The sequence below is a fragment of the Pelodiscus sinensis genome, chromosome 31 (genome assembly GCF_049634645.1).
Source record: "Pelodiscus sinensis isolate JC-2024 chromosome 31, ASM4963464v1, whole genome shotgun sequence".
Taxonomy (NCBI): domain Eukaryota; kingdom Metazoa; phylum Chordata; order Testudines; family Trionychidae; genus Pelodiscus; species Pelodiscus sinensis.
This window is the reverse complement of record NC_134741.1, coordinates 374,637-386,316: the sequence shown is the minus strand read 5'-3', so window position 1 is coordinate 386,316 and position 11,680 is coordinate 374,637. Positions and strand designations below refer to the sequence as shown.

At 53.1% G+C, this 11,680-nt stretch overlaps 3 non-coding genes across 3 annotated transcripts; all 3 read right to left on the bottom strand.

The window, feature by feature from the left end:
- Positions 1-5,925: 5,925 nt before the first annotated feature.
- Positions 5,926-5,999, bottom strand: TRNAT-UGU (transfer RNA threonine (anticodon UGU)). The gene has a single exon. It is a non-coding gene; the product is annotated as a tRNA-Thr (tRNA).
- A 2,676-nt stretch (positions 6,000-8,675) lies between these two features.
- On the bottom strand, positions 8,676-8,748 carry TRNAF-GAA (transfer RNA phenylalanine (anticodon GAA)). Its single transcript has one exon. It is a non-coding gene; the product is annotated as a tRNA-Phe (tRNA).
- Positions 8,749-10,070: 1,322 nt separating this feature from the next.
- On the bottom strand, positions 10,071-10,142 carry TRNAE-UUC (transfer RNA glutamic acid (anticodon UUC)). Its single transcript has one exon. It is a non-coding gene; the product is annotated as a tRNA-Glu (tRNA).
- Between the last annotated feature and the right edge of the window lie 1,538 nt (positions 10,143-11,680).

The window sequence follows — 11,680 nt, the reverse complement described above, 5'->3', positions numbered from 1 at the left end:
TACGTAGTGCATCCTGTGTCAGAAGCGAGCTTCCTAAGCAAGTTGAGCGAGAAACCACAATGCTGTTAAACAAACAAACAAAAAATTGCACTGCTTGCAATTTATCGGGACAAGCAGAGATTACCATTTAAGGATAAAGTGCCTTACTTCCTCTTTTCTCTGTACATTTCCACTGTGACTTTGTAAGAAGGTATAAATATCTCAGGCATTTGAGTGTGAGGAAGGGGCTTGTATTGGTAAGGGGTGACTCCCTGCCATCTGTGACAACCCCCCCCAGCTGGGAGCAGCTGAAGCCAAGTGCCCTGTTCTACTGTGTCAACAATCTCTGAGGTGGCATAAAATCCCCTCTCCGGTTTCTAACCCTGAAATGTCATCGTCTTTATGATGTCATTCCTGGCCTCTTGATACAGCCTTTGAACTCGGCTGCAGAGCTATGTCTACATTGGCAGGTTCTTGTGCAAGAATGGCTGTTCTTGTGCAAGAATCCGCAGAGCGTCCACGCTGCCTGCCTGCTCTTGTGCAAGAAGATTTACAGTACGGCGTGGTAAGAGAGGGCTTCTTGTGCAAGAGCTATGCTCTTTTTTTAACAGGTGTAAGCCCTCTTGCACAGGGGCTCTTGCACAAGAGGGCAGTGTGGATGCTCGGCAGGGGTTTCTTGTGCAAGAAAGCCCTATGGCTAAAATGGCAATTGGAAAGTTATTGCACAAGAGAGCATCCACACCACCATCGATGCTCTTGCACAAAAGCACAGCTCACACATGGCAGTGTGGACATGTTCTTGCACAAAACTTCTTGCACAAGAACCCAAAAGTGTAGACATAGCCCAGATGTTTGCTTACCAGAGATGGAGAGATGCCAAAATAGACTAAGCCATCTCAAGAGAGGCTTCTGCCAAAGCTAGGGATTGATCCAGGACCCTTCAAATCTTCAGTCTAACACGCTCCCAACTGAACTACTTTGGCAACTGTTTGCAGCTTTCTAAGGCCAACACTTCTGTGACGTAGTGGGGATACCTTGCTGGTTGCTATGCTGGGCAGTGGGCTGTGGGTGACCTCCACTGGCTGCTGTCTGTAGTACAGCCCAGCAGGGTAGTGGGTGAGTCGTCATGCAAAAAGGGTCTCTCAACCTGTCCGACCAGCTACCCCCCAGGGAGAGAAACAAAGGAAGGTGGAATGCCGCCCCTGGCTGGGGGGCAGGGCTAGAAGAGAGTTAGTTAGTTTCTGTCTGGGATCATGGAGGAGACAGCCTAGGGAAAGGGGCTGGAATTTAGGGGCCCAGTCTCCCCCATCTTAAGGGGGACTGAGGCATCCTAGCCCCAGTTCCTGTAACCAGATTAGACCTATGCTGTGCTGTATCCTGGAGGAGCAATAAACTCCTTCTATTTTACTGGCTAGTGGAGTCTGTTCATGCCACTACGGGGGTGCAGGAGACGGGAAAACCCCAACGCATCGTCACACTGGTGTCAGAAGTGGGATGCACTGCACCCCGTGGATGGAGCTTTCAACGGCGAGCGACAAGGCACAATAGAAGCAAGAGCCCTGGAGCCAGGCATGCTGGAGACAGAGCAAAGTGGTTCCTGAGAATCGTGGGGCACTGCAGCACTAGACTGGTAAGTCTGCACTGAGGGGACCAGCGGGGAGATGGCTTATGCCCAACTCTTGAAGGCAGAGCTGGTGAAGCTGTGCGGAGAGAGGGGCTTGCCTCTGTGGAAAGCAACCAAGGCCCAGCTGATTGCCAGGCTGGAGGAGAATGCCCAGTCACAGGGCCAGGCTCTTGTGCCTGTGGGAAGCAGCCAGACCCCACCTGGGAAAGTCTCAGGCTCAGAGAGGGGGCGGAGCACTGGAGCCCACTGGAGAGATGGGACAGCTTCCCAGGGAAGCCCTGCAAGCCGTAGTCCACGTAGGGCAAGGTCTAGCCCAGCAGAGCTGCAGCGGCTGGAGATCCAGCTGCGGATGAAGGAATTGGAAGTAGAGGACCAAGAGAAGGAGCGCCAAGATCGAGAAAGGGACCGCCAGGACCGAGAGAGGCAGCGACAGCATGAGTTCGCCATGGCAGAATGGAGAACCAGCAGGGCCCCGACTGCACCAAGTGCGGATGGGTCCCAGGGCTGCGAGACACTTGGAGAGGCTCGTGGTGGCCCAATTGAAGGACATGGGCAACATAGACGGGTTCCTTAGCTCCTTTGAGAGGGCCTGTGGACTGCAACGGGTCCCCCCAGCTGACTGGCTGCAGGAGCTCATCCCCGCACTGAACCAGGAGGTTGCCAGAGTGATCAGTCAGCTGGAGGACCTACAGCCAGGGGATTACAACTGAGTCAAGGAGGCCCTGCTGCACAAGTTCAGGCAGACCCCTGAGATGTACAGGAAGAAGTTCCAGGGGGTGCAGAAGGAGCCACGGGAGACCTATGTGGACCTGGCCTCCTGCGTGGTGCAATACTGCCACAAGTGAGTGTCTGGAGTCGGAACCCAGACCACAGAGGAGCTGCTAAAGCTGGTCATGATGGAGCAGTTCTATGAAGCATGCACACCCAGACTGAGGCTATGGCTCAAGGACCGAAGACCAGAGAACCCTCAGGAGGCCGGGAGATTGGTGGATGAGTTCACAGAGAGCCGGTCTGGGTGTGAACGGGAGTCCCGGAGAGAAAGGGAATTGCTCAGAGACCAGTTCTCGGCTGAGTGATGGAGAGAGGCACCTCCGAGGCGAGCCCCAGTGACCAGGACCAGTAATCGATGCCCCAGAAAACCAGCCAGGGCCAGGGCAGAGCTGACCCAAAAGAGCCTGCAGGGCCTAACTTGCCATTGCTGTGGGCAAAAAGGCCACAAGAGGGCTCAGTGCACCAGGTCCCATGACCTGGGACTTTCCAGGGTTAACTGGCTGGAGCTGAAGGAAGGGCAGGCTGCCCCAGAGGCTGGGGCCAGCGGGCAAACCTCAGAGAGGGGGGAAGGATGCTCAGTGCACCTCCCCTTGGAGGTCTGACCCTCGGGAGGCAGATTTCTCCATGTACCAGGTGGGGGCAGGACAGCCCCTGCAGAGCGAATATCTCATACCTCATACCTCTGCAGGTGGACGGCAAGGGGGTGACGGGTTTCTGGGATGCAGGGGCGGAGGTGACGCTGGCCTGGTCCGACATAGTGGCCCCAGACCAGGTACTACCCCACACTCAACTGACCCTGAAGGGCATAGACAGGTCCCTGTTTAAGGTGCCTGTAGCCAGGGTGCATCTGAAATGGGGGGCCAAGGAAGGTCTCAAGGAAGTGGGGGTGCACCCGCACTTGCCCACGGAAGTGCTGATGGGGAATGACCTAGAGAAGTGGACCCATGAATCCCAGTGGGCTCTAGTCACCACCCAGAGCCAGAACCAGCAAGGGGCTGGCAACCTGGATCCAGGGGAGGACTCCCAGCAGGGTCCTCAGGGTCCCATCACAGTGGACACGGGGTCCAGCCAAGCTGGGACTCCGGACGTAGGCAAAGGTGGGGAACAGGTCCCGATCCCTGCCCCAGTGGCTGAATTCCAGGCTGAAGTGCAGGCAGACCTCTCCTTGCAGAGGCTGAGGGACCAGGCTGGCATCCGTGCAGCTCAGGCCCTGGGGAGAGGTGGGCAAGAGAGATTCCTGTGGGAGCGGGGATTCCTGTTCCGGTAATGGCTTCCCCCCAGGAAGATGAGGGTATGGGGGGTCCAGTGGCAGCTGGTAGTCCCCCAAAAGTATCACCTCAAGCTGCTGTATTTGGCCCACGACGTCCCCTTTGGGGACCACTGGAGAATTCAGAGCACCCGGCTGAGGCTGCTCCAACACTTCTACTGGCCAGGGATATTTGTAGCTGTGCAGTGGTACTGCTGGTCCTGTGACTCCTGCCAGAGGGGTGGGAAGGCCAAAGACGGGAGGAAGGCTGCTTGGGGGCTCCTACCCCGTATAGAGGACCCCCTGGGCTTGCAGGGTCTGTTGCAGCCAGGCTTCAATTCCCCATCAGGGAAACCAGCCTTGTCATGAAACCTGCCTGGTCTTTGCCCTTTCCTATCACAGGGAGTGCCAGTGGGATGAGGGAAGGGGGATGCCAGAGGCAGGCTCTGACTGGGAGACCTGCAGAGCACAACTCTCAGGCAGCTCCTTCCTTGCATGGGCAACACAGGTTGTATGCCTGGGTGAATAAGAGCTGGCTTGGAGGTGCCAGGGCTTCAAGCAGGCAGCTCCCATTGGCCACAAGCAGGGACCAGGCTGGTTATGGCCACAGCTTGGCAAAGACAAATCAAGATAATCTGATTAGCCCTGTCGCTCTCCCTGACTTCTTCCTGTGAGTTGTTGCCTCCTTGATTAATGCTCATCCACTGTTGGCCCTAGATATGGAACAGTGGCTATGGGGATGTATTTGGATAATCTCATGTGACCTTATCCGGGGCCAGCCAGCTAAACAGGAGGGACAGGGCAATGATTCTCCTTCTTCTGCAGAGAGGGAGCCAGCTCATTCCCATGAGGCTGCATACAAATGGAGCAGGGTCTGGAGAGGTGAAGCAGCTGAATGGAAAAAGCAAGGACAGTAGAGTACCAGCTACCAGCTGAGAACCTCAAACAGAAAGCAGTGTGTTGGTCCCATAGTGTAAGGGGCAGGACTCAGGAGTTTAAATCCTGCGAGCTGAGTTCAAATCTCAGTGGGCCCTACTGGGGAAATGTTGGTTTGTGTAAATCCTTGAATATTGATCCTCTTGCCTCTCTCACTCAGTTCTACTTTGTGCTAACTTTCTCAATGTAAGGACTTTGGAGAAAACTCTCAAACATCTACTCCAGTGGCGCAATGGGTCAGTGCACAATACTTATAAGGCAGTGTGCATAGGAGACATGCTGAGGTTGTAAATTCATACCTCACCCAGACTGCCGCTTTTCAGTCCCTACTGGGCTGTCCCCTTCCAGTGAACCCTGTGGGAGCTGGGATTCCAGCTCAGAGGAGATTCAGTCAAAATTCCCCCTTTACAGATTATGGCCTCATCAGAGTGAATGCTGGGTGGCTAGGATCTAAGGCCAAGTGGCACAGAAAGAGTTGGATGTTGGCCTGTCTTGCTTCCAGGGTCTTGTTGCCCATCTTCTCTCCCCCCCCCCCCCAACCAATCAGCAGCTGCTGTCCCTTTCAGCCATTGGGTCAGCTGAGGCAGGCAGGAAATGGGGCAAAGGAGCCAGACAAGCTGAGGGAGGCAGGAAAATTCTGATCTCTGCATCTCCTGTGTGAGGGTTTGTCTACTCGTCATTCCTCTTTTGAGAGAGAAATGCAAATTCAGCTGAATGAAATTGCAAATAAAGCAGGGATTTGCATAATCACATCTGGCCGCTATTTCGAAATACCCTATTTTGAAAGAACAGGCACTGTCTAGACGCAGTTATTTCGAAAGAAAACCCTTCTTTCAAAATCGCCCTTACTCCTTATAAAATGTGGTTTAAGGGTTATTTCTGAGGAAGGGTTGTCTCCCGAAATAAGCATATCTCAACAGCATTTTGTATTGCAAAATACTTTATTTTGAAATACAAAAGGCTGTTGAGATACGCTTATTTCATATTTAATACTATATTTTCAAAATAAAGTATTTTCAAATAGCACTGGAGTGTGAATATGCAAATGAAGTGCAGAATATTTAAATCCCAGTTTAATTTACAATTTCATGTGTCTACATTCACATCCCTGGCAGGATCTCTGGGCACTGACACCCCCAGTGAATCACAAGGGTGTGTGGCACTGGCTCCTCTGTCCCAGCAATTGCAGTCAAAGCCCTGCCTGCTGCCTCACAGCAACCTCTGCACCTGCTCCAAGCTTGTGGTTTCCATCTTTTCAACACTCCTCCCCAATCAGCCTTTTCCTGAACCAGCAGTTCCATGGGTGACCAGGGGAGGCCTCTTCTGTGTCCCAGAAGGATGCAGGAAAACATGAGCCAAGGCTGCAACAAGGCACCACTGGGATTTGAAACCAGGATCTCCTGCTTACAAGGCAGGCGCTTTAGCCAGCTAAGCCATAGTGCCCTTTTGAGCTACCCCTAAGACAAATTCCCTTCTTGGCTATATACCAATTATCGAGCTTTTCCAGGATACCTTTTGTATCTGGGAAAATCTCTGCTGCATCCATGGAACGGGTCAACTTTTTGAGATCAGTTTCCAAAACAGTGGGCGTGTTGTTTTGGAAGCCCTGTATTCCTCATTGTATTAGGAATAAGGCTCTTCCCAAAGAGAAGGTTTTCCCCATATTTGGGCCCATGTAGATGGGCCAAATGTCAGAAAAGCCTCTTCTGAAAAAAGAAAAGTGTCTCTAAAACCATTCTGATTTATGCTGCAATCCATCTTGGGGGTTACGTCTATGCTGCAGGCTTTTTGCAGAGCGTCTATACTGCATGCATGTTCTTGTGTAAGTAAATTTACAGTACAGCATCAGAAAACAGGTATTCTTCCGGAAGAATTATTCCTCTCCCAACGAGGAATAAACCCTCTTGTGCAAGAGCTCTTCCACAAGAGGGCAGTGTCGACAGGCAACATTAATTTCTTGCGCAAGAATCCCGTATCTTAAATGGCCATCAATGCTTTCTTGCACAAGAGAGCGTCCACACTGCCATGGATGCTCTTGCGGAAAACACATCTCTTGCACAAAAGCACATGGCAGTGTGAACGCTCTCTTGCACAAGACCTTTTGCACAAGAACTATTCTGCAAAAGAGTTGTTGCACAAGAAGCTGCCAGTGGTTGCTCTACCTCAACTTAGAGCCACAAGAGGCACTGGGGAGTAATGACTTTGAATGGCCCTGCGCAGGAACTTTTTTGAAATAGCAGCAGTGGAGCATCCACACTACCACTATTTCAAAATAGCTATTTCGGAAGAGGTGTTATCCCTTGTGCAATAAGATGTACTGATTTGGAACTAAGCTGCGGCTGGCTTTTGGGGTGCGTGAGTAGGAAGAGAGAGGGGCCACTGGAGGCTCTTGGCCCTCTGGATGGCTCTGTTTGTGAAAAAAATAGGGACCACACATTATTGGAGAATGTAGGTAAGGATCCCACTGCCTCTCACAGGCTAAGCAAGCACTCTACCACTTGAGCTAATTCCCCTGCTATGCAAGTACCAAATCTCTTGGTGACTCTGCCCTTCTCCACAGGGATGTCTGTCTTCCAGGTCAGTTAGTCAAGGGAAAGGAGATGGCTCCAATGAGGCTCCTCCTCACACTCGTGCTTGTGACCCTCATTCTCTCTCTGGCCTCAAGGGCAGATCTCAAGAAGGAGACTCCCTGCAGAAAAGCAATGGGGGGGGAGGGGCATTTCTGAGATGGCCCTTGCCCTGCTTCCTGTCCCACCTGGCCATTGTCATGGACTCTCCGTGAGGTCATCGCCTCCCAACCTCCTTTAGGCCAATAAGCTGAGGGGCTGCAAAAGGCCCTTGTGATGTCCTGAAAATAATCAGCATAAAGGCATTCTGCAGGAGGGTTTTCGTTGCTCTAGAAGGGGCAGTGTAGACAGCTCCTTCTGGCACAAGAGCTTCTTCCGCAAATATGGTGGTCCATTAGCTATGCAAATGAGGCTCGGCGATATTCCACGTTTAGCCTCATTTGCATATTACTCATGCAAGAAGCCACGAGTATAGACATAGCCTTCTTATCAGCTCACTGCAAAACACCTCACAACGGTGAGTGAGGGTGAGTGTGGATAAACCCATCTGTGCTGCAGAGCAGCTGTTAGATGGGAAAGAGAGGGGCCCCCTTGGTCTCACCGAGCAACTGACACATATAAGAAAACTTCAGTTGTGTCAGGATGGCCGAGTGGTCTAAGGCGCCAGACTCAAACCATCCCTCAGTGGGGTGCTCTGGTCTCTGAATGGAGATGTGGGTCTCCCCTGCTATTGTAGAAGCTCTTGCTTAGGATTTCTCTGAGGCTGCATCTACACAGCAGCGTTCCTTGGGAATGACGGCTGTTATACTGCAATAACAATGGGAGTGTCTACACAGCAATTCCATTATTCCGACTTCGGTAACGCTTCATCCAGACCAGTGGTCTGAGAAGCCAGGAGGTTTCCAGGCTGCAGACAGACAAGCCCAAAGACAAAGCAAAGTCCTAGCCACTTCCTGCTCAGCCCAGCAGGGTCTCTGTGTGGTCCCCAGACCTTTTGTTTGCTGTTGCCAAGTTGCAGGGGCCCAGATTCTACAACACTCACAGGCCCCACAGGAGGGGGCTGGTTTGATGCTTCACCCCTCCAGAGATCCCAAACTCCGAGTACCCAGTTTGCTGAGACCCTCCCCCTGCTGCTGCCTGAGACTCTGTTTGCTTGAGATCCCAGAGCCCTCCCTTGGGCTGCCTGGCATGTGGGGACTCACGTCTAGTCCCACAACAGCTGCTGCCAGTGTGCGGATGTGCACGTCTGTCTGGGGTTACTGGGCACTGGCCTGATTGGGTGAGTCCCGGATTCTGTTCCTGCCAGGATGGACAAAGCAGCAGGGAGAGAGGAGCTTCAATAGCTCAGCTGGCAGAGCAAGGGCAGGTGTTCTTAGGGGGCTAGATTGATGCTGCTCTAAGGAGAGCTCCTTTTCCCTTCCCTGGCAGAGGAGGGGCAGGACTTGCTGGCTCCTAAGTGGAGGAGCAGGGCAGAGAAGGCCCTTCCAGGAGGCACTGCTGGGCTATTCACGGAGGAGCCAAAGAAGGGACAAGTCTCAAGAACAAAGGCTTTTGCCAAAGCCTGGGATTGAACCAGGGACCTTTAGATCTTCAGTCTAACACTCTTCCCACTGAGCTGCTTTGGCACCTGAAGCAATGCCTCCTTTCTAGGCCTGCCACTTCTCTCCCAGTATGTCTCCACTGCATATTGTGCTTGCACAAAAATCTCCCACTGTGCGTGTGGCTGGCAGTGGTTGCTAGATGGATCCATTCACATGCAGCTTTACTGAAACCCCCCTCGTTTCTGCCTTGAGCCTCCCCCGGCCCAAGGGGTGGTGCCCAATAGAACAGGCCCTGTAAGAAATATGTCACTTTCACCCCTGGGAGCAGCTCAGCCATGCAAAAAGGTGCCTGGGGCAGGACATTAGCCCTAGAAGGCAGGGGTGGGTGTGGAAGTGACATCACAAGGGCCTTTTGCAGCATCTCAGCTTATTGGTTAATGGAGGTTGAGAGCCTGTGTGGGGGCAGGGCAGGCTGCCTGAGAAATGTGCTGGGCTGTTGGCTGGTACCCCATGTAAACACAAGCCTCTGCGCCCATCCTGAAACCGCATCCCTCCCAGATCCTGCACCCCAATCCTCTGCCCCAAGCTCCTGTCTGCATCCAACCTGCATCCCAGACCCCCACCTCCTCCGTTAATAGCATGGAAAAGTGCAGCCCTGGGAGCGGTTCCCCAGCAAAAGTCATTGTCCATGCCAGCCCTAAGCTCTGCAGCAGACCAGCCTTCCCCAGCTGCTTAATGAGCCCTGTCCAGCCAGGGGCTCAGGCTCAGGACTCTGCCCATAGAGCTGCCATGTCTTCTCCAGAGCCCTTAGGCTGGTGCTGGGAAGGCCAGGGAGGCCTGAGTCCAGACAGTGCCCAGTGAAGTCCAGCAGGGGCAGAGAGAAAGGCTGGTACTTGGGTGGGGCCATCAGCTGTTCTGAAAGGCAGCAGGTGCCATTAGACCCTTTTGTCCTTCCCTGTCTCACCCTAGCACTGAGCAATACTCAGTGTCCATCTGAGCATCTGTTCTGCGTCTCTGTGGCAGGAACCTGCCCAGGTGGCTCTCGCAGTGAGGCCCCTCCCTGGCAGCACCGAGCAGTGAGAGCTGAGTGAAGGCTCCATGACTGTGTCAGAGGGAGGCTCCATGGTGCCCAGGCCTGGTGGGTCATTTCCCCAGCTTACTGAGTGGGGGCTGGAGCCAGTTCTGTGTTGTGTCCTTCAACAACCAAACTGGGCTAGTGCTGTGTGTGCCACAGAGCTTCCTGCAGGGCTGCCCACATGGGAGAGAGGAGGGGCAGTTTGAGTCACCCAGCTCTGCCCCTTCTGAAAATGGCAGAGGGGCTCTGAGTGAACCTCTTGGGCCACAGCTGCTGTAACTATCAGGTAAGATGAATAAATACTCAATTGTCTGTAATAACTAAGGCTGGTTTCCCTGACTGGAAATTGAACCCAGGCCTCAGCAGGGAAAGTGCTGAATCCAAACCACTAGACCATCAGGGACACGTGAAAATGCCTTTTTCATTACCTACATTTTCTGTCCCCTTCAGGACGAGGGTCCATTTTCCATTGCCCAGAGGGGACAAGAACAGAGACCAAACAGAACATCAGAACAGCCAGACGGGGCCATGCCAGTTGCCCAATTAGCCCAGGATCCTGTCTCATGACAGCAACCAATTTCATTGTCCAGTGGGAATCCTTGAGACAGACACTTGTTAAGTGATCCCTCCTGTCGCCCATTCCTAGCTTCTAGAATACACCAGCTAGGGACGCCTGCCCTGTCCATCCTGGTTCAATGCCATTGATTGACCTTTCCTACATTAAATTATCCAGTTCTTTTTTGGACCTTCTTGTAGATTTCACCTTCTAGCAAGGAGTTCCACTGGGTGCAAAAATGCTTCCTTTTGGTTTAGTTTTTATTTGGTTACTTACCAGTTTCATTCTGTCACCCGGGATCTTGAGTAGGAGAAAAAAATTATTCTTGCTTTCTGCACCCCTGTCATCATTACACAAAACTCTGTCCCATTGCCCCTTAGTCGTCCCTTTCCCAAGCTGAGAAGAAGTTCCATGAACTCATTGGAGCTGCTGTTCCAAAGAAGAGGCATTTCCCGTGGAGAAGATGGCCAAGCCCAATCCCCTACACAGAGCCCCAGAAAATACCAATGGATACTGGGCACTTGTAAAGCTCCCTTTCAGGCAGCGCTACGGAATGGATCCGGCTGGCCATCGGGCTGACTAACGCCATCAACAGACGAGTCCCCGTGAGACTTCTCAGCCCAAGTGCAGAGACTGTGGAGTCTCCCACTCCCAGCCCAGGGGCAGAGGGGCAGCGCCCTGAGGAGGCGGGTCCTGAGGCAGAGGAGAGCTTTGAAGGGAACAGAGACATAAGGTAAGAAGGAAGGAGAACAAGTCACTTCTTCTCAAGCGCGACGTGGTGGGAAACTGCCAGTTCCGGTGCAAGCCGTGCTCCAAGGGCTGGTTCCTGCCCTGGTGGCTCCTTGCAGGGCCTGGCTTGAGAAGTGCCAAGGAGCCATGTGTGGCCAAGAGAGAGGGTGCAGAAGGAAGGTGGATGAAGGAGCAGGGTGGGGTGTCTGGCCAGGATAGAGGGAGCAGGAAGAAGGGAAGGGTGTCAAAGCAAGTTGAGGGTGTTGGGTGAGAAGATAGCAAGGGGAATGGGGTGGCTGGGGTCGGCATGAGGCAGGACGTTATTTGGATTTATGTCCCCTTGCAGCAAAGGGGACTGCCACACTGCCCCAAAGGTGCAAAGCCACAGAAGTGGCACTTCCAGGGTGGGCCCTGGACTGTGTGGCTGCAGCAACCTGGTCCCAGGCAAGGCACTGCTGAGAAGTCTCAGCCCCAGCAGCAGCCCTGGTGCCTCTCAGCTCAGCCTAACCTGTTTAGCTGTCTCCCACATGCTCCTGAAAGCCAGCACACAGGCCACCCACCCGTGCACCAGAGAGCAGGCCCTGGAACTACCTTGTGAGCATTAAGGGGAACCGCAATAAGACAATACACCATGTTTCTGCCAGGCTTTGAACCAG